Source organism: Delphinapterus leucas, chromosome 13 (assembly GCF_059928025.1).
Source record: "Delphinapterus leucas isolate spDelLeu-1000000601 "Yukka" chromosome 13, BTC_Dleu_Yukka2, whole genome shotgun sequence".
Classification (NCBI taxonomy): domain Eukaryota; kingdom Metazoa; phylum Chordata; class Mammalia; order Artiodactyla; family Monodontidae; genus Delphinapterus; species Delphinapterus leucas.
In genome coordinates, this window is record NC_143141.1 from 5,671,002 (window position 1) to 5,690,789 (window position 19,788).

A 19,788-nucleotide genomic window follows, 5' to 3' on the forward strand; every position below is an offset into this window, starting at 1 on the left:
TTTAAGCGCACTGCCTTGCCCCTTCCAGAATCTCATCCTGAAGCATAGCCCCAACGCAGACACTTGCCAAAGGCTCTGAACTGAGTCTGGCCTCACAGGACTTGCAAAAAGTCAACTGTGAGAGACAGAATGCCCCGAGCACTGCCTTCTCGTCGGTTGAGAACAGTCCCCCTTCTCAGAGTGGTGACTACAGGTGAGTCTCAGAGGACCAGACAGTCTCTACAAGAATCTTCCAGCGTTTTCACTCTTGTGGGGTTTTTTTAATTGAAGTAAAGCATGCATATGACGAAACACACAAATCTTAAGTGTACAATTCCATAAACTGTGCCAACTGTATATACCAGGAACACCTCCACTGGGATATACTGTTTCCATCCCCCCTAAAGTTCCCGGGTACCTCTGAGCACTCACCGCCCCCCACCCTGCTGCACGCGGCCCTCACCGGTCTGATTTCTATCACCTCCTCTGCGACCCTCTGACAGTTCACGCGCATGACCCCGCTGGCCAGCTCACACCTGCTACTATGAGTGCCCTGCTATTTCAGGGTGCACACCTGCATTGGCGTTTTCATCGCTTACTACCTAGTGATGCAGTGAAAGCATTGGTTCTCCATGGGGCCAGCATTTCCCCTGAGGGAGCACATTTTGCAAACTGTGGGGAAGGGGACCCTTTGGGTAGCCATTTAGTGGCGGAGACAATGGACGCTACACACCGGGAACGGCCCTACCCAGCGAGGAACTGTCCCTCATCCTCCTTGACTTCCAGGGTCCTGCAGACATTCATGGCGACAGAAGCATCGTTTACCGCTTTGGGAGCCTAGCACCCCACTCCACGCTCCACTTAGATAATATATATTTTGTTGGCACAGTTTCATCCCCCTGAATTTTCCGGGGGATGCAACCACTGTGATAACAGAGGGAGGACTGGCCTTTGACCTCCACTTAGACCTTGATCAGGAGTCAGACCTCATCATGGGCAGCGCCCCATGTCCTCACGCCCGGTCTGTATAAAGCACCACTGACCCCACAAGTCCTGGTGTGGCTCTGCCCAAGCATTCACACGCCAGAATGCACCATTTTAACCCAGATTACTTTACTTATTCTTTACATCTACTATTATATTGATTATTTGGAAATTATGTTGCAGGTAAGTTTTATTGTATCATTTTGGAATTGTAAAAGGGTGTTTACCATATTCGCATTCAAAGGGGATACTGGGTTTCGAATGAGGTGACAAGCACTGGTCTAAAGTGACAGCATCCGGTATTTGTTTCTCTTTCTGACTTACTTCACTCTGTACGACAGACTCTAGGTCCATCCACTACAAATAACTCAATTTCGTTTCTTTTCATGGCTGAGTAATATTCCATTGTATATATGTGCCACATCTTCTTTATCCATTCGTCTGTCGATGGACACTTAGGTATGCTAACACATATATATGGAATCTGAGGGAAAAAAAGGTCATGAAGAACCTAGGGGTAAGACGGGAATAAAGACGCAGACATAGGGAATGGACTTGAGGATATGGGGAGGGAGAAGGGGAAGCTGGGACGAAGTGAGAGAGTGGCATGGACATATATACACTACCAAACATAAAATAGCTAGCTAGTGGGAAGCAGCCGCCTAGCACAGGGAGATCAGCTCGGTGGTTTGTGACCACCTGGAGGGGTGGGAGGGAGGGAGACGCAAGAGGGAAGAGATATGGGGACACACGTATAGCTGATTCACTTTGTTATAAAGCAGAAACTAACACACCATTGTAAAGCAACTATACTCCAATAAAGATGTTAAAAAATATATATAAAAAAATAAAGTGACAGCATCTAACTCTTAATTTGACTCTTGGTCAGGAGCCATCGGCTGTATTTTCCGGGATCCATGCGTTCTCTGGTTTGGGAAGCCAGAGGCGCAGAGCCCGGCATGCCAAGATGCTCCTCCACCCCCATCGACGGCACCCTGAGTCCCGCTGAAATGCACCAAACTGCACTTTTAGCGGGGGTCGCTTAAGAGAGGCCCTGAAACTCTCTCTTTTTACCTCTTAAATGGGGACCTTCAGGAGAGAGTTCCCTCTTCTCTCTACCAGGAATGCTTTTGCATCCCCTGAGGACTTCCTTTTCATCTCGAAGACACGGGCAGCTGTGCTCTGCCAGGTGTCCCCTCTCCCACTGCCTGCAGGAAAGTGTGTTGTTGCTGTCGGCCTTGGCTACTCGTTAGAACCACCCTGGGGGCTTCAGAAACACCAGAGCCCGGGCGCACCCCGAGATGCTCGTTAGTTTGCTCTGCCGTCGGTCCAGCAGCAGTGGGAGGGCCCCGGGGGGTGCAGAGGAGCCAGCAGGGACGGGCACTGTGCTTTCCTCCGCCCCTGCAGCCCCGCTTGGGTCACCTTACAAGATACACAACTACTACGTATAAAACAGTTAAACAACAAGGAGAGGGAACAATATTCAATATCTTGCAATAATCCATAATGGGAAATAATATGAAAAAGAATATATATATGAATAACGGAATCACTTTGCTATACACCTGAATTATTGTAAGTCAACTCTACTTCAATAAAAACAAGCACATAGGTCATCAAGCTTTACCTTTTATACATTTCTAGACTCCTCTTTGTCTCCATTCTTGTTTTACTTTCTTCCCACTGTTAACTCATAGCATCTTACAAATCCTTTCCAGAACAGGTAGGAATGAAAAACTTGTCTCTGTTACTCTGCCGCATGCATAAAAGAGGGGCCAGCGCCGAATCCAAAGGTACGCCGGCGACCCGCAGCCTCGAGGAACCCAGCCCCTTCCCACACTTAGGGAGATCACTCTACAAGCTCCCGCGCGCCACGGCCAGGAGGCTGCAGCAGCGCCGCCTGGGGCCCCGGCAGGCAATGGGGCGGGTGGGTGCAGAGAGGGAGCAGGAAGACGCAAGCAAGTGCCTGCTTGACAGCAGCAAATGGGGAGCATCACGGGGCAGAGCCCCTGATGACTTCTGTCCTTCAAAGCGGCAAGTTCACACTGAGTCTATCATGTACCACAATAATAATAACCTCTGCGCTCCCCTACCCGCCATGCTATGGTAGCTTCACTGCAATTGTCCGGCTTCGCCACTTGGATCAATGACATGTTCTCTCCACAACCTCTCTACCTACGTCCAGGTGGACACACCTCCCGCCGATGCATCCCAGTCACAGGCTCTCCATCTGTCCTGGTCCAAGGCCATGGCTGAGGCAGAGTATGTCAACTGACGTCCTGCCTGAGGGCAGTCCGTTTCCCCACACTTTGTCCAAGGGGGCAAAGTTCCAAGAACCTCATTATGCAGAGAGACCTCCAATGTCCTGTGACTTCACCCAGAGGACTCCCATCCATTAGAGGACAGGAATTTGCATCTATCTTGTTCACTGCTCTATCCTCAGTACATGGAACAGTCCCCGGCACACAGTAGACCTCCAATACACATTTGTTAAGTGAATCTAAAATTAAATAGTGTTTCACCAACAGTGAAGGAATTACTCAATGTGCTGCGTGTTTCAGAGCCATAAAAGAAAGCCCACAAAGGGCCCCGCAGAGCCTATTAGAAACGGGGAGGGTTTTTCCTGCCTCTGCCAAGTTCACGTGAGAATTCAGGTCAATCCTTTCTGGAACCGCAGGGAGGCCCCCTGAGGACATTCAGGTGCGCGAGATGCTCCACACACAGCAGAATGGCACCCAGCCAAACAAGACACAATAAATCAGGGCTCCCACACAACGGCCACACCCCTTCTCCATCAAATCCCATCCCAAAGGCCCCACGTTTTTGTCTAGCACAAAACTTAAGGTAGGATACGAATACAGAATATTAAGTGAAATACTAACTAGGATATACTAGATAAGAAACTAAAAGGAGTCCAGAGAGAAAAAGATGCCTGTAGCTGCATAGCAGACTGGGTGGGGAAATGGTAGCCGCCTTCCCCAGCACCACCCGTAGTTCTCCTCATTTTCTTAACGGTCCCAGAGTCCCATTTTGCACATCCACCTTCCAGAAGCCCTGGAGGGCAGGACCACTGGGAACTATCATGCCATAAAGTAGAAGCCATAGGGTGTGGAGTCCAGAGGCCTCTGGCTCCTTCCGGATGCCAGCCCTCCAACAAGTTAACCACCCTGTTTTAGCTTCTGCTTCCTCCGCTGGAGCACGAGTGTGATAATTGCATGTCTGTCACAAGACTGCTGGGAGGATAGAAGAGCAGTAAGTGTAAAGGGGCTTCGAGGAGGCTCCCAAACCCGGAGGCTCCTAGCAGAGAGCGGACCTGCAGGCCCCAGATGTGCTGGTTTCTGCTTCAGGCAGAGCAGCCAAGCCCCCTGGGGGCTGCAGCCGGGCATCCCCCCAGTTCTATCCTCTGGGTCAGGCGAGGCCACACTGGATTCCCAGCCACTGGGATGTGATGTGAGCTCAGAAATGGGATCTCCCTATTCACCAGTTAGACCCCAGTTCTATCTATTTCCACATCTGTCTTTTAAGTAAATCTAAAAGAACTGTACAGTGTTTGACCACACTGACTGGATGTGACCCCCAAGCATGCAAGAAGAAAGTGGTGCGGTTTAGTAGATTCTGGAGTCCCGCAGATCTCGACTGGAATCGTTATTCTGTGGCACTATATTCTCTCCAAGCCCCGGGTTCTTCCTATTTAAAAAGTAGAGCGTTGACACCTAGAATTCAGGTTTGTGTCAGGAACTTTATACACGTATATATACATATAATAGTTCCAGACACATGCAGATGTGCAAATGTACCTAAACACATACAAAGACATCTAATGTAACTACTTTTTAATTAAATAAATGTGAAATATTAAAACAAATAATTACTAACCTAATTTTAAACCTTCTATTTTGGGCACCTTATAAATAATATATATGGATAAAATGGACAAAGTGCTAATCTGTGTAGTGTCAAATAACTATTCCATGCCATGCTACTTTCAGGATTGGTCCATATCTTTTTAAAGCTCCCTTCCTATGTAATAATGTACCTTTTCAAACTTGTCTTTACATTAGAAAATTACTTAGGGTGTTGGTAACACAAATCAAATACAAAATATTTTCAAATAAAAAGATACGAAGTCAAAAAAAAGTGTAAAGGGCCTTATAAACTGAAAAGTGCTGGACATGCCCGTTGTGAATGAGTGTCTTCCTGGTGTCCGTAGCTACACCACCCAGCATCATCCTTCACCTGAAGGGGCCACAAGGTACCCTTCCCTACTGTGTTTAGGGAATTCATACCTTATCTTCTCGAGAAGACAACACTTTTGACCCTAAACCCCAAAGAGGGCCACTCCCAAATCAGTTGAATTTGGCCGGATTAAAACGCCTGGAAGCAATTTACAGACACACCCTAGAACAACCCTCCGGAAAGATTGCCAAGTTCCCCAAAGACAGATTTGAACAACTTTTACTCCCGCTTCACACAGGAATAAAAACCTCCCCCCCCCAAAAAAAAACAAAAATAAACCCACAAATCAAACTACCATCACCTTCTTACACAACAAACTGACAACCAAGAGTAACAGAAAGGACGCTTTCTGCGCGCTGCACAGGGAAAGGGGACTCCGCGAAGGTGCCAAAGCCACAGTCGCCACCCCCCCCAAACCCTAACCGCCTGAATTCCGGCCCTGCGCCCCAGCGTCCTCCTACCCGGGCGCCCCGCGGGCGGCGAGCGGGGAGGCCGGCCGGGCGGGGGCGCCCTGGGAGCCGGGCGAGAATCACATCCCCGCACTCCGGGCCGGGCTGTGCGCCCCCAACCGGCTCCGCCCTCGCGCCCGGGAAGCGCGGACGCGGCTCTGGCTCCGGCTCGGTCTCCGCGGGGGCGGACGGCTCCCACCCCGCCCCACTCGGGAGACGGGGAGACCGCCAGCCCCTTCCGGTGCCGTCTTCCCCTGGCATCCCCGCGGGGGGGGGGGCCCCGGACGGCTGTTGCGCGCTCCCCCCGGACTGAGATGGAGCGACTCACCGAGACCTCGCCAGTCGGTTGCCTCCCTCCACGGCGGGGGGTCCCTGGGCACGACTTCTAACGGAGCTGCCGACCCGCCGGGCTCCCAGGCTCCAGCGACACTCACGCTTCTGTCCCCGAGCCTGACCGGCGGCCAGCCTCCGGAGCTTTGTGAACTTGGACGAGTCGGAACTTCTGCGAACCTCCGTTTCCTCTTCTGCGAAAGGGATTTTAACAGCACGCACCTCGTGCAGCGGTTGGGACTATTAAAGGATTTAATGCTGTAAACCTGGGCGAGGCGCGGAGCTGATACTACACGAATCACCTGCTACTTTTATTGTCACAGTTCAGCGCCTGAATGGGCAAGCAGCAGTGCAAGTGGTACAGTCTTGATACCAGACTTATTGGCCAGACCTCGTGTGCTTTTAAGCTTAAAACCTACTTACCCCACCGGTTCGTTTTGAACTCAGAGGAATGCAGTGAATGGGTCACACCTAGACCTCTGGGGGGGGCGGGGGAGGGGAGGATGCTGGGGTCCTGGCAGCGTGCGCTTGGCTCCAAGCGGCCCTTCCCCTTCCAATCCGTGCCTCCAGCAAGTGACTGGACCCCAGCTTGTTTTGAGAACCACCTAGGCCATCCTTCCAGGAGACACTGAGTAAATGATGATTGTTTCCTTTCTAATAGAACACACCACCCCTTCCTGTATCCCTTCCAGGCTGGGCAGGCACTCCTTTCCCTAACCCATCCCTTGATATCCATCAGAAACTCAAGAATTGAGATAACCTGGGCCTCAGCTGCCCCAGATAATTCTGCGATGGAAAAAAGCATAAACGATACAGCAGCAACAGCGCCTCCGCCCTGATGCTGCCTTGCGACCTCGAATGATGACATTTTCTCACTTTTTATTTTAGCTGGTTCTAGAACATGTATGGTTCCTTTTTCTCAGAGGAACTGGCTCACATCTGGGGCTGGTGACATAGTATTATGAGAACTCATCACATGTCCCATCTCTTAGTTTATTCCTGTTTAGGTGGCCGTTCTCTAAACCTGGCCCACATGTTAGAATCACCGAGGGCATCTGGACCTCCCAACGCTCAGATCAGTCCCTTCAGAAACTCTGCAGCTGAGGCCCAAACCTCAGGGTTTTTAAACCTCCCAGATGATTCCAACGTGCACGCAAGATTGTGAACAAGTGTGCGTCCAAGCTCCTACAGTGATGCCCTCCCTCTGTATCCTCCACCTGAAAATACTTCAGTGAGTGTGTCCGAGTGGCAGTGAATGAAACTGACAGAGTTCGACACCGCAGAACTCTCTCGCAAGCGATAAACTGTCTTACTATTTATACAATGAAGATTTCTGAATAGTTCACAAGTAGAAAGAAAAATTGATTTGTAAAATAATATAGAAGTAAAAAATTATACTTTCCTTTTATTTTTCTTTTATGTTCTCGATGCTTCCCACCTACCCCTACCCCAGCTGTTCCACTAGACACCGGGGCCCCTAAACCCAGGTGGGACCCTCAAACACCCCCCCGTTATAGGGATGGGATCTGAAGACCTGACCTTCTCACCTATAGCCACTGCTCTAGTGGGACCATGAATTCATCTCCTCCCTCACAAAGCGATGCTGACCACCTTCCCTGGATTCTCCTCCTTCTGTTTCCTCTCCTAGGTAACAGGTGTGTCCACCTGCCTCACTCCACCCTGGGTTGGAGGGTCTTCACGGGGTGGAGACTGTCACCCTACGTCACTCTCTGCTCTGGTCTCAGCACCACACAAGTGCTCTGGGTGCCGGCGTGTGCTTCAGTTCAGAGACCACTTCATGAAAATGAGGACAGGTGTGTTTGACACAAGTGCTCTGGGTGCCGGCGTGTGCTTCAGTTCAGAGACCACTTCATGAAAATGAGGACAGGTGTGTTTGACAAAACCGTACGAGGAACAGAAATAACACCCAGAGCCTCGGGACGCCTCCTGGAGTGTGTGTCCCTCACTACCCTCCCACATCTGAAACTTATCCTTTGGGAGACCTGACTGTCTGCCACCCCGGGCCACCTTCCTTAAGAGAGACCATATCCCTGAGGATTTTCAGCCTCTCCCCGACCTGTCAAGCTGCTCAGATCACATGACCCTCCTTGGAGGAATAGCTAATAATGCACACGAAATAGCACCCCACTGACCAGTACAGCATGCTCTGGTGATCTGAAACACAAGACATTCCCCATGGCCTATGAGGCATGACGCTTTGAAGGACTGTCCATTATAAACATTCACACTAGCCTTGGCAGCTTTAAAGAGGGAGCATTTGTGTGATTGTTTCCTTGAATCCCCAAAGCTAAAGTGCTGGAGAACTCTGAGCCTTGAGTTTATATCATAAACCATCGAGTTCAGAAGGATGTACGGTCATGTCAAGAATGAAAGGTATTTTTCCCACCCAAAGGAGCAGAGTTAGCCAGCAGGTGAGAAGGAAAGCAGAGGGGAGACGCCTGGTGTTTACTGACCCTGGAAGGTCGCTGAGAGGGGGTCCAGCACCCCCATTCTCCACCACCGCCAAACAAGAGACACCCTAGCCTCCTCCCAAGAGAAGAGACTGAGGGGACCCTGGAAGAGAGAGGCATCCCTGGGCTCCCCTTGGCGTAGCCCTGGACACCGCCCATGTCATGGCAAAGTCTGGGGTCCGGCATGGCCTGTTCCGAGGGGCAGCCCGACAGCGGAACTGCCCGAACCTGGGGCCAGGCTGCCTCACTAAGTCCAGTGTATCCTCGAATGTTCAGAGTCCCAGACCCTCCAAGGGGGCTTCAGAAGGACTGAGATGAGCTGTTGCAGTTGGGGACCAGTAGGGCAAGCAGGATCTCAGCTGAGGGCTGTAAGTCCAGAGGACTGGCCAGCAGGCAGAAGCCGTATCCAGATGCCAGGACAAGCCTCAAGCAGTCCATACCTCCATCTCCACCACCCCTGAAGAGCCCCAGTTACTGTCCAGAGAAAAAAAAAGCCCCTTGAAGAGGGAAAATTCTGAATAGATTGTGCTGTTTCCCCAAAGAGACGGAGCCTTGACCCAGCAGAGACTAAACAACTCTGCATTGACAAGATTTTCTTCTGGCCTCAGATGGAAATGAGGATTCACGAGCTAAGTTGACTTCAGTTGTGGGAAATTCTTTTTTTAATTACATCTGCGCCTCTGTGACTCTGGCTACGCCTATCTTTTTGTTATTTATGGAACTGCCAGTAACTGCTCACAGAACCACAGCGTTCCCTGAGATAGATTTAAAAACCACTGTCCTAGATGGACTTCCTTCTATGGCCTCGTTTTTTGCTCCTTTCACACATTTTCCATCCACTGAGCTCCAAATAATCACTTTTTAAACCTATGTCTCTTTCCATGTAATACTTCGCAGTTTTAATCGTTCTCTGTGCAGTCTTGTGTGGGCTTCTGTGATCATCTTTCTGTCCAAGTTTCTCTGATTTTGTAAGACCTCTACCAATCAGACAGCCACGTGTGAACTAGAGAGGAGAGCTGGGGAGAAAGTATAAACTATCATAAGACTTCCACGGACAATAAACTATTTCTTAACCTCCTTTATGAAGAAGAAAAGATGGACATTGCCCTGGCCAAGCCTTAGTTCCAACTGCAGCTTTCATCTTGTTCAATGAAGGCAAATGACCACAGAGGCTCCTTGTACCCGGTTTTCCCCATGTTAACACAGAAAGTGCACAGCAAGTTCCAGAGGCCGATAGACTTAGTAACTTCCAAGAACTGTTAGTAACCTAACAGACCCAGACTGGCAGGCCTTTTCTCTTCTACCAGCTGTCTTTGATTCGATGATTGCTTCAAAACATAACACTGAAGGCACCAATGACCAAATCATCCATCACCATCCAAAAGGCAGCCATTACCAGCTTCCCACGTCATCCAAGCAGGGCCAATTGAAACCTTTGTGCTTAGTCATATGCAAGCTATGTAACAAAAGTACTGCTTTCCTGAAACACAGTTTTAAATCTAACAGTCTTTCCCGGTAATTCTACATGGTCCCACCACCATTGGTGCTCTGCGAATTTCTGTAATTCATCCCCAAATTTTGTCACTTTCCCTTTTCCCCAAGCACCTTCCAAGATCCAGATTTTCATGTTGCAGCCTCTCAACTCTTTGATACTTCCTGAATATAACTGCCAATTTCATTTCTCTACGTGGTTTCCTTTTAATATGATCACTATAGTACTTTAAAGATGGCTGCAAATTCTTCACTCCTCTAATTAAGGGGCGAAGTCAGATTCCCTCCCCTTGAATCTGGCCCCCCCGAATCAGTGACTTAACCGACGCCAACCAATAGGATAAGGTGGAATTGAAATTTCTGGGACTTCTGAGGCAAGATCATCAAAAACCTTTCAGCTTCTTTCTGGGTCTCTTGGAGCACTCACACCTGGTGCCCAAAGCTACCTGGTAAGAAGTATTACTCTCCTGAGACTGCCACACTATTAGAAACACTAAGCCTCATAAAGACCACATGGATGCACCCCAGTCCACAGCCCCAGCTGACAGCCAGAACCTACCCCAGTCATGGGAGCGCCATCTTGGATGTTAAGCCAGTAACCCTAGTCAGCTGCTTTCTGACTACATCCACAGGAAAGGCCCCAAAGGAGAACCACCCAGCTGAGTGCCATCAACCCACAGACCCATGAGAGATAATAACACGCTGTTGTTTAAGTCACTGAGTTTGTAGCACAATAACAGACAGGCAAAGCAATGACCACACTCAGGAATGTGTTACGATTCTCCATGGCCCATCCTGCACCATGTAGAGTCAGCCCAGCATGCAAAGTCTCTATGAATTAAAATGATGCCTATCTCCCTTCTCCAGCATCACCTCTGAACACTACCCAGTTACAGGGTTCCTTAAGGTTATGACTGTCTCACCAGCAAATAAAGGAAAAATGAGAGTTATGAGATAGTCAAATAGGTTTAGCTTTACATACACCATCTCGGGTAAAAGAGGTAACCATGTACTTTGCAAATGCTAACTGCGAGAATGATTTAGTTTCTAGTGTTGTCCTTTAATGGTTTTTCCAAGAAAGAGTGTGACCCGTGGGAAGTAAGCCTGAGAGCAGGCCACGACTTCTGACAGTAGAAGCAGAAAGAAAATCTGGGCAGACTCAGGAGTGCCGGAGCTGTTGAACCATTTCTCTAATGTCCAAAGATTACATTAACACTCACCTATTCATTTCTCTTGTCTTTCCTCAGAACAAACAATTTGGCAGTAACTCGGCAGCTGGTGAGCTACTCCAATAATAACCGCTGCTCTCCTGAGGCAGGAGGAGAGCTGTGTCCAAGGGGTGGGAGAAGAGGCCCTGGTACCTGATTCCTTCTTTGCCTGTTGCATCCTTACTAGTGAGTCACTGAATTGAGAGCCTTGATGGTGGATGCTGAGCCATCCCAACTCTGGGATGGTTAGACCCGCTGATGAGCTAAGCCTATGGTCAAGAACACAGCTGGTATTGTCCTCAGAGGAGGCCAATGTCACTGAGCCTTGAGTCTTTCTGCGAGTGACAGTAATAGAAGCCTATGATCCCAATCTCCCAATAATGGCATAAAAGATTCAGGATCCAGACTTGGCACCAGTTCTGGGCAGGAGACACAGAAGATCCCTTGAGTGCGACTTCTGCATGGGCTCTCAGGACTAAAGATTCCCTCTCGTATCCCTCTAGATCTGTGCTATCCAATACGTGTAGCCTCTAGAAACATGAAGCTGTTTTAATAGTTAAAAATTGAATAACATTAAAAATCCAGTTGCCCAGATGTACTAGCCACATTTCAGGAGCTCAGTAGCCACACATCATTAGTGGCTGCCGTATTGAACAGCACAGTCATAGAACGTTCCCATCTCTGCAAAATATACCATTGGACATTGCTGCTCTAAAGCCTAGACAATTCAAGGCCTCTGGAATAGGGGGTCCTTCTCTGGCCAGCTGGTTTTCATCCAAAATAGACAATCTGCTCATTTTAAATCTATACCTGAGCAAGAAACCTCTTCATACGTCCGTCTTTCCTCTCAGTCAGCCAGGTCATCATTTAGACTGCCTCTCATGGCTCAGCTCAACCCTACCTCTTCACACCTTCCCTCTATATTTCATGTTCTCGGTTTGTATATTGTTATAACTACTTGACATTCATCAATATAATGCTTTGCCCATAATCATTTCCAATCTATATTTTTTATTTCTCTAGTAAATATAAGTATTTTTTCATTTCTCTAGTAAATATAAGATTTTATATTTACTAGAGAAATAAAAAGTACAAAACCATGTATTTTGTGGGGGAGGAAGGGAATCCCTCCACCCCCTGTCCCAAAACACTCATATCAACCATAGCAATACCCTGGATGTCAGAAGTAGTCAACAGACCAGCTAAGGAGGAGGGTGTAGAGTTTTTAGAGCAAGTATCACTCCATACTTCTACTGCCCCGCAATGAATTCTAGCAGAGGCAACACTGTAGTCCCTAGTCACAGGATCATAAAATCAGCAGCAGAACATTTATTACCTTTCAATTTAAAATAAAAAGGCCAAAGATTTTCAATACAAGTATGCTAGTAAACGAAATTGAAAAGTCTTACCACACTCTATATTTTTGTCATTCCTTTCTGTTATTGTCTAAGAAATAATAATCACTTACAGTGCTTTCCTGTTGCTTTGACATATTAACCATGTGTTTATCAAGTAACCTGGTGTTGCCCAACTCAACCTGGCCATGGGAATAATGACACAGAGAAACAGTCTCAGAGAGAAGGTGCCCACCTAGAACCCAGGCTTTCCTAAGAGCGGGAAGAAGGGGTCCCGTTGCATCCTGTTTTGAATGCAGAGGAAAGCCCTAAGTTTCCTGGGATGAGAGTTTTCTTTCCCCATGCTGTTTCATGAAAAGGAAAGCATCTCAGGAATGAACTGGTGATGGCTGAAAAAGGATTAAGTGCTTTTTCTGCTTTCCCTGCTCCATGTATAGAAGAAGTGAGCTAGGTACCTGAAAGACCCGGTAAAAGCCAGTGATTTGGGAAAGATCTTGAAAAAGTCTCTGCAGAGAGAGCGGCATAAGCCAGGGAGGGCAGGGAGCAGAGACAGAAGACAAGAGCAGTGCCTCGCCCACCATGGGCTCAAGGGAAGGACAGCCTCCCATGGCTACCACCTCACGTGCTGGTCCTGTAAGTCTTCTGTCTATTCTATCTCAAAGTTTTCATACTGTTGATCCTACTGTAGAGAGTATTGCTTTTAAATGCCAATCCTGGATCTTCATCGCTAGTGTATGGAAATACAACTGATATTTGTACATTGATCTTGTGGCCCACAGAACTCGCTTATTAGTTCTAGTAGCTTTTTAAAATAGATTCCATAGACTTTTCTATATAGACCACCATGGTATCTGCAAATATAGTTTTACTTCTTCTTTTCCAGTCTGGATGCCTTTTGTTTCTTTTACTTGACGTTTTAGATCCTTTAGTACAATGCTGAATAGAAATGAGGGAAGTGGATATTCTTGCTTTGTTCCTGATCTTAGGGGAAAGCTTTCAGTATTCTACCATCAGGTATGATGTTAACTACAGATCTTCCATAGATGCCCTTTATCAGGTTGAGGAAGTATACTTGTATTCCTCATTTTTGGATAATTATCAGGAATAGACATTGGGTTTTGTTAAATGCTCTTTATGCATCTGTTGAGATGATATATGGTTTTTCTTTTTTAGTTTTATTAATATGGTGAATTACATTTCTTGATTTTCCAATACTAAGCCAACCTTGCATTCCTGGGATAAAGCCTGCTTGGCCATGACGTATTAGCCTTTTTATACATTGTTGGATTAGATTTTATTTTGTTTAAAACTTTTATATCTGTGTTCATGAGGAATATTGATCTATAGCTCTCTTTTCTTGTGCTGGTATTTTTTTTAAGATGTTTTTATTTTTTAACATCTTTATTGGAGTATAATTGCTTTACAATGGTGTGTTAGTTTCTGCTGTATAACAAAGTGAATCAGCTATACGTATACATATATCCCCATATCCTCTCCCTCTTGAGTCTCCCTCCCACCCTCCCTATCCCACCCCTCTAGATGGTCACAAAGCACCGAGCTGATCTCCCTGTGCCGTGCAGCTGCTTCCCACTAGCTACCTATTTTACATTTGGTGGTGTACATATGTCCATGCCACTCTCTCACTTCGGTTTTGATTCCAAAGTAATACTAGCTTCTTAGAGTTGGGACGAACTTGTGAGTTGGGAAGTATTTACTCCCCTTCAATTTTTTGCAAGAGTTTATGCAGAACTGATATTATTTCTTCCTAACGTGTTTGGTAGCATTTACCAGGGAAATTATTTAAACCTCAAGTTTTCTAGGTGGAAAGATTTCTAACTGCAAATTCAATTTCTTTAATAGATAGAGGGCTATTGAAGTTATCTCTTGCTTCTTGAGTGAGGTTGGTAGTTTGTGTCATTCAAAGAATTTGTCCATTTCATCTAAGTGTCAATATTTTTTGCATAATTTTGTTCCTAATATTTTGTTATTATCATTTTAATATTTTTACTGTAGTGCAGTGATATCACCTAATTCCTGCTATTGATATTTCTGTCTTCTATCTTTTATTCTTAATCATTCTGGCTAGAGCTTTATCAGTTTTATTGATCTCAAAGTATTAGCTTTAGTGTCATTGATTTTCTCTACTGTATTTCTGTTTTGTACTTAATTGCTTTCTGCTTTGATCTTTATTATTTCTTATCTTCTGCTTGCTTTGGGTGTAATGTTTCTTCTTCTAGTTCCTGAAAGTGGAGGCTGAAGTTATGATTTGACACTTCTCTGCTTTTTTTTTTTTTTTTTTTTTTTTTTTTTGCGGTACGCGGGCCTCTCACTGCTGTGGCCTCTCCCGTTACAGAGCACAGGCTCCGGGCATGCAGGCTGAGCGGCCATGGCTCACGGGCCCAGCCGCTCCGCGGCATGTGGGATCTTCCCGGACCGGGGCACGAACCCGTGTCCCCTGCATCGGCAGGCGGACTTCCAACCACTGCGCCACCAGGGAAGCTCCCTCTGCTTTTTTAAATAGACATTTTGTGATGAAAATTTCTCTTTACGATACTACATTTCCATTTCTCCCTGCCTGGGCTTTGTGCTATTTTTGTCACATATATTTTTACATATGTTATAAACCTTGCACTGTACTATTATTATTTTGTTTAAACAGTCCATTTTCTTTTAAAGAAGTTTAAGTAATAATTCCATTGCCATTTCCCATGGTCTTTATTCCTCTGAATAGATCCATATCTCTATCTATCATCATTTTCCTTCTGCCTAAAGGATTTCCTTTAATGTTTCTGTAGTTCAGATCTTCTGGTGATGAATTCAGCCTTTTATGTTCAAAACAGTTTAACTTTGTTTTTGAAAGATATTTTCAGTGTGTATAGAATTCTACGTTGACAGGGTTTTTGGGTTGTTTTTCCTTTCAGTACTTTATAAATAAGGCTCCAAAGTCTGCTAGTCTGCATGGTTTCTGTAAGAAATCTGCCATTTTGTCGTCCTCATTCCTCTGCAGGTGTGTTTATTCTCTGGCTTTTATTAAGATTTTAATAAAATTTAATTAATTTTAATCTTTTATTAAGATTTTATTCTTTATCACTGGCTTTAAGCAATTTGGTTACGATGAAATGGTATTTTTCTTTGTGTTTGTTGGGGTTCTTGGATCTATGGGTTTATCATTTTCATCTAATTTGGAAACATTCTGGTCACTAATTTCAAATATTTCTTCTGTTACTCCCTTCCTTTGGGGGACTTCAGTTACATGTGTATTTGGCTCCTTGAAACTGTTCCAAGTTCACTGATGCTCTGTTCTTTTGTTTGTTTCCCCTCTGTTTCACTTTGATAGTTTCTATTGCTGTGTGTTTAAACGTATTCATCTATTCTCTTCAGTGTCTAACCTGCAGTTAATCTCATCCAGTATATTTTCGTCTCAGACATGGTAGCTTTCATCTCAAGAAGTTAGAGGTGGGTCTTTCTTTCTCATATCTTCCAATCCACTACTTACTTCTTTGAACATATGGAATACAGTTATAAAAAGCTGCTTTAAGGTCCTCGTCTGCTAATTCTAACACCTGTGTTAGTTCTTAGCTGGTTTTGATTGACTGATCTCTCTCATTATTTTCCTACTTCTTTGTATACCTGGTGAATTTTTTTTATTGGATGCCAAACATTCTGGATTTTGACTTGTTGGATGCTGGGTATTTTTGTGTTCTGGGATACATTTGAGTTCTTGGAAATGTTTGATGATTTGGGTGCTGCTTTGTGCCTTGTTAGGCAGGGGCACAGCAGCATTGGGTCTAGGGTTCATTTTGCCCCACTGCTGAAGCATGATCCTTCTTAGTCCTCTACCAGATGCCTGCAAATTCGGTTTTCCAGCCTGGGTGGTAGGAATAGAAATTATTCCTGGCCTTCTGCACCATCTAATCCTTTCAGAGCGGTACTTTTTCTGGCCTCAGGTAATTTCCTCACATACATGTGCAGACTGGTACTCTGCTGATTCTTTTTTTTTTTTTTTTTTTAACAGAGTCAACAGGATTATTTATTTCCAGAGCAGAGAAGAAGAGTTTTAAAGGTTTGCATGTTTGTTTATAATTACGAGTTTCCATTGCTCGAACAGAGCAGCCGCGTTGCTATGTTCTAATTCTTAGCCATTAACTCCTACAAAAATAAACCTAAGCTTTTACAGTAACTTAATCGACACAGAGCTAAAACCGTTCCGCCTACTTAAAGGGATTTAGTTACCAAGGCGCTTATGCTCACCACGATGCCCTGTCAGAGGGACGCACGCTTCTACCGAAGGTCTGATCCCTTTGCTCATGCCACAGATTTATATTCCCCACCCTCCCTCCACCCACCAGTAAAACAAAAACACAGAACTATTTACAATTGAGAGGAAATATGTTCTCGGTCAACCGACCTTGCAAAAAAAAAGACTGGCTCATTTCCAAGTGGATGAGACACCGAACAGTGTTCGGCCAGAGTCCAACGCTGACTGGCCTGGGTCAGGGACTGGCAGGGAGAAGGACGCCGCAGAGGAGCTTGTCCTGGGCGCTCACCCCCAGCCTGGATTCCTATGGAAGCCACACTCCAAGTGACAGCTCCCAGCTCCCTCCCGTTCAGGGCCCCATCCTACGCCTCCAGCAACCCGGACCCCGCCAGCCCTCTGCCAGCGCTCTACCTTGACGTTGCCGCTCAGGATGTCAGGGTCATCTGGTTTGCTTCTACAACATGATCGTGGGACACCCCACTTTCCATGCCCCCATGCTGGCCATGCCTGGCTCCTAGGCCCCGCCTGTGGCAGTGGGTACCAGGCCAGCAGCACCAGAGGCCGGTTGGATTACAGAGATGCGATTGGCTGCCGCACTTGCCAAATGGGATTTGGTTCCACGTTAAAAAATCAAAGCTGTCCAAAAAAGGTCACAAAGTGAGGATCACGCTTTCGCTCTAGAAACCTTTCTGCAAAATACCAAAACCTTAGAGTCGGGCTGTGCACAACTAAAAAGGAAAAATAGGCCAAGACACCTCAAAGAGGTTTCCCATATACGCGTCCCCCCAAAAAAGTGGTTGTCACTCAGACCACGTCCAAGTTCAGTTCAGTCCAAAACATAAGCAGTAGCATGGGAATTTTCCAAACTCAGTAAACAAAGTGATCCACGACTCCCGCAGTAAGTGCAGCGTTTTCCAGCATCCTCGTAGACACAGTCTGGCGTCTGTGCCGCTTCAGCAAGAGCCTTCAGCTGCCTCCTTACACACGGCCAGTCCCAGCTCTCTGGAAGTCGGGTTACGACGGGTTGCACCGTTGCCCCTGCCCCCTCGAAATTCACCCCGGAAACTACGGCCACAAAGAAACCTTCCCGACACCCCGAAGGTCTCATTGTTGAGCCTCCTCTCTTCAGCCCACGTCGTCCGCCCGGAACTGGTCTTGAGTTCGGAGGAAATGTTGTCAAAGAAGGACTTGGATTTGTCATCGTAGCAGTTGGGCCCCAGGTGGTCCTCCTCAGGCAGGGGCCTCGTCACTTTGGGTCACCACCGCCAGGTCCTTCTCCTCCCCTTTCTCAGCTTTGTCGTCTTTAAAATTCAGTTTCTTCTTAAATTCTTTGTCCAGCTCCTCTCGGTTGAACTGGGCATTTGCACTCTCAAAGTCAAAGTCGCCTTCAAACTTGATTGTGTTTTCCTTGACGGTAGGTGGACGGCTTTGCCCTCTGGAGCCGTCCCTTGTGCGTCTGTCCCCCGACCGCCGCCTCTGAGGTCTTCCGCTCTCATCATTCACCTGCCCCTGAGTCTGCCCCGCTGCCGGCTGAGCTGCATCGCTGGCAGCCTTGCTGCTTGGCGGGGCTGGGCACCCGTTGAGCTGCATCCCCGCGGTGCCCTTGCCAGGTAACAGCTTTTTGGTGTTCAGGTTATCAAGAGAACCAGTCTGGACAGCCTCTGCTCCACCACGGGGCTCTTGCTGACTGAGACAGCCGGAAATCCAGCTCCTAAACCCAAGGAAGCGGCATGCTGCTGGCTGAGCAGGGAGCTGGCGGCCAGCTGGCTGTAGGGGGGCATCCCTCGGAAGGGGCTGGAAGGCACGTGTGGCTGGAAGGAGGAGGCCGAGCCCAGGGAAGACTGAACAATAGCAGGGAGCGCGCGCTGGGCTTTCGGAGGTTCGCACACGGTGATGTCTTTGATGTCACTCCCCCGGAAGATGATGTACTCATGAAGTTCCTCTCTAGGGAGGGGCAGGCCTATCTGTGGGACGGTCTTCAGTACCGAAGGACCTCACTTGGGCGAGCGCCACCGTGGAGTTGTCCGTGTCGACGGTGTAGAGAATGCCCTCGTAGCGGATCTGCGCCTTGGAGATGAGGCTGATCTCGTTGCCCAAGTACGGGATGCCCGAGGGCCTGCGCGGGGACCAGACAGAGAGCGACGGCGCGCAGCCCTCTGCTGATTCTTAAAGGGGGCCCTCTGCAGATCTGAAGTTCTCTCTTGCTCCAGCTCCCTCTCCTCTGGCATCCTTTCTGTGAACTGTAGCCACCTTGGTCTCCCTTGGCTCTCAGCTCCATCACACCCATTCAGGAAGTTGGCGAACTCTGCCTGGATCCCTCTTCCCCAGGGAATTGGCCGGACACCCTCCCATGGCCTGAAAATTCTCTCAGTTGGTGACCAAGAGCATTCATAAGGTCCACCTCATTTGTTTTCCTCTCAGGGACCACTGTCCTTCACTGGCTGATGTCCAGTATTTTAAAACCTCTGGTTTCATGTATTTTATGGAGTGCTTTTCGTTGTTGTCTCTGGTGAGAAAGTAAATCCAGGCCCAGTGACTCAGTCTTGGCTGGCAGCAGAATTCTGCCACGTAGTTTCTGAAGTTCACAGATATTACCTTCCGCCATGAACATGCCACAAATTCTTTACACATCTCAAAAAAATTGGGGGTTGGAAACATTTTTGAAATATTTATAAAACATAAGCCAGAATTAATAAATGTCAGACAAGACCAAGAATTTTGAGGAAGGAAGTAGACTGTGAATGATGTCAAGCAAAACACAACCTGGCAACTGTCAGGTTCTAGAGGCACAGAGACCAGTCGGGAGGCACCAGAAAAACTCCCCAGGTTGTGAAGCAAGGAAGGAGGATAGGAAGGGGAGAGAAGAGGAAAGGAGAGAGGGAAGGAGGGAGAGAAGGAGGGAGACCTCTGAATCCACTATCTCCAGGCTTGCCAAACCCAAGAATGCTGAAGGAAGAATTATTATCCATCACGATCACTTGAAAACAGGCATCAGGAGGGAGGCGTTGAGAAGAAATTGTAAGAATG

At 47.2% G+C, this 19,788-nt stretch overlaps 1 protein-coding gene and 1 pseudogene across 2 annotated transcripts in view; both read right to left on the bottom strand.

The window, feature by feature from the left end:
- Positions 1 to 19,788, bottom strand: part of IL1R1 (interleukin 1 receptor type 1) — an 87,787-nt gene that overhangs the window by 37,788 nt on the left and 30,211 nt on the right. The window contains exon 1 of one of the 2 annotated variants that reach the window (XM_022599026.3): positions 5,977 to 10,905. The exons of the other annotated variant lie outside the window; for it this stretch is intronic. The gene's annotated coding sequence lies outside the window, so the exon portion shown is untranslated. Of the gene's footprint in view, positions 1 to 5,976; positions 10,906 to 19,788 lie in introns of those variants that run through there. 2 annotated transcript variants of the gene reach the window in all.
- On the bottom strand, positions 11,184 to 19,366 carry LOC149747667 (protein LSM14 homolog B pseudogene; annotated as a pseudogene).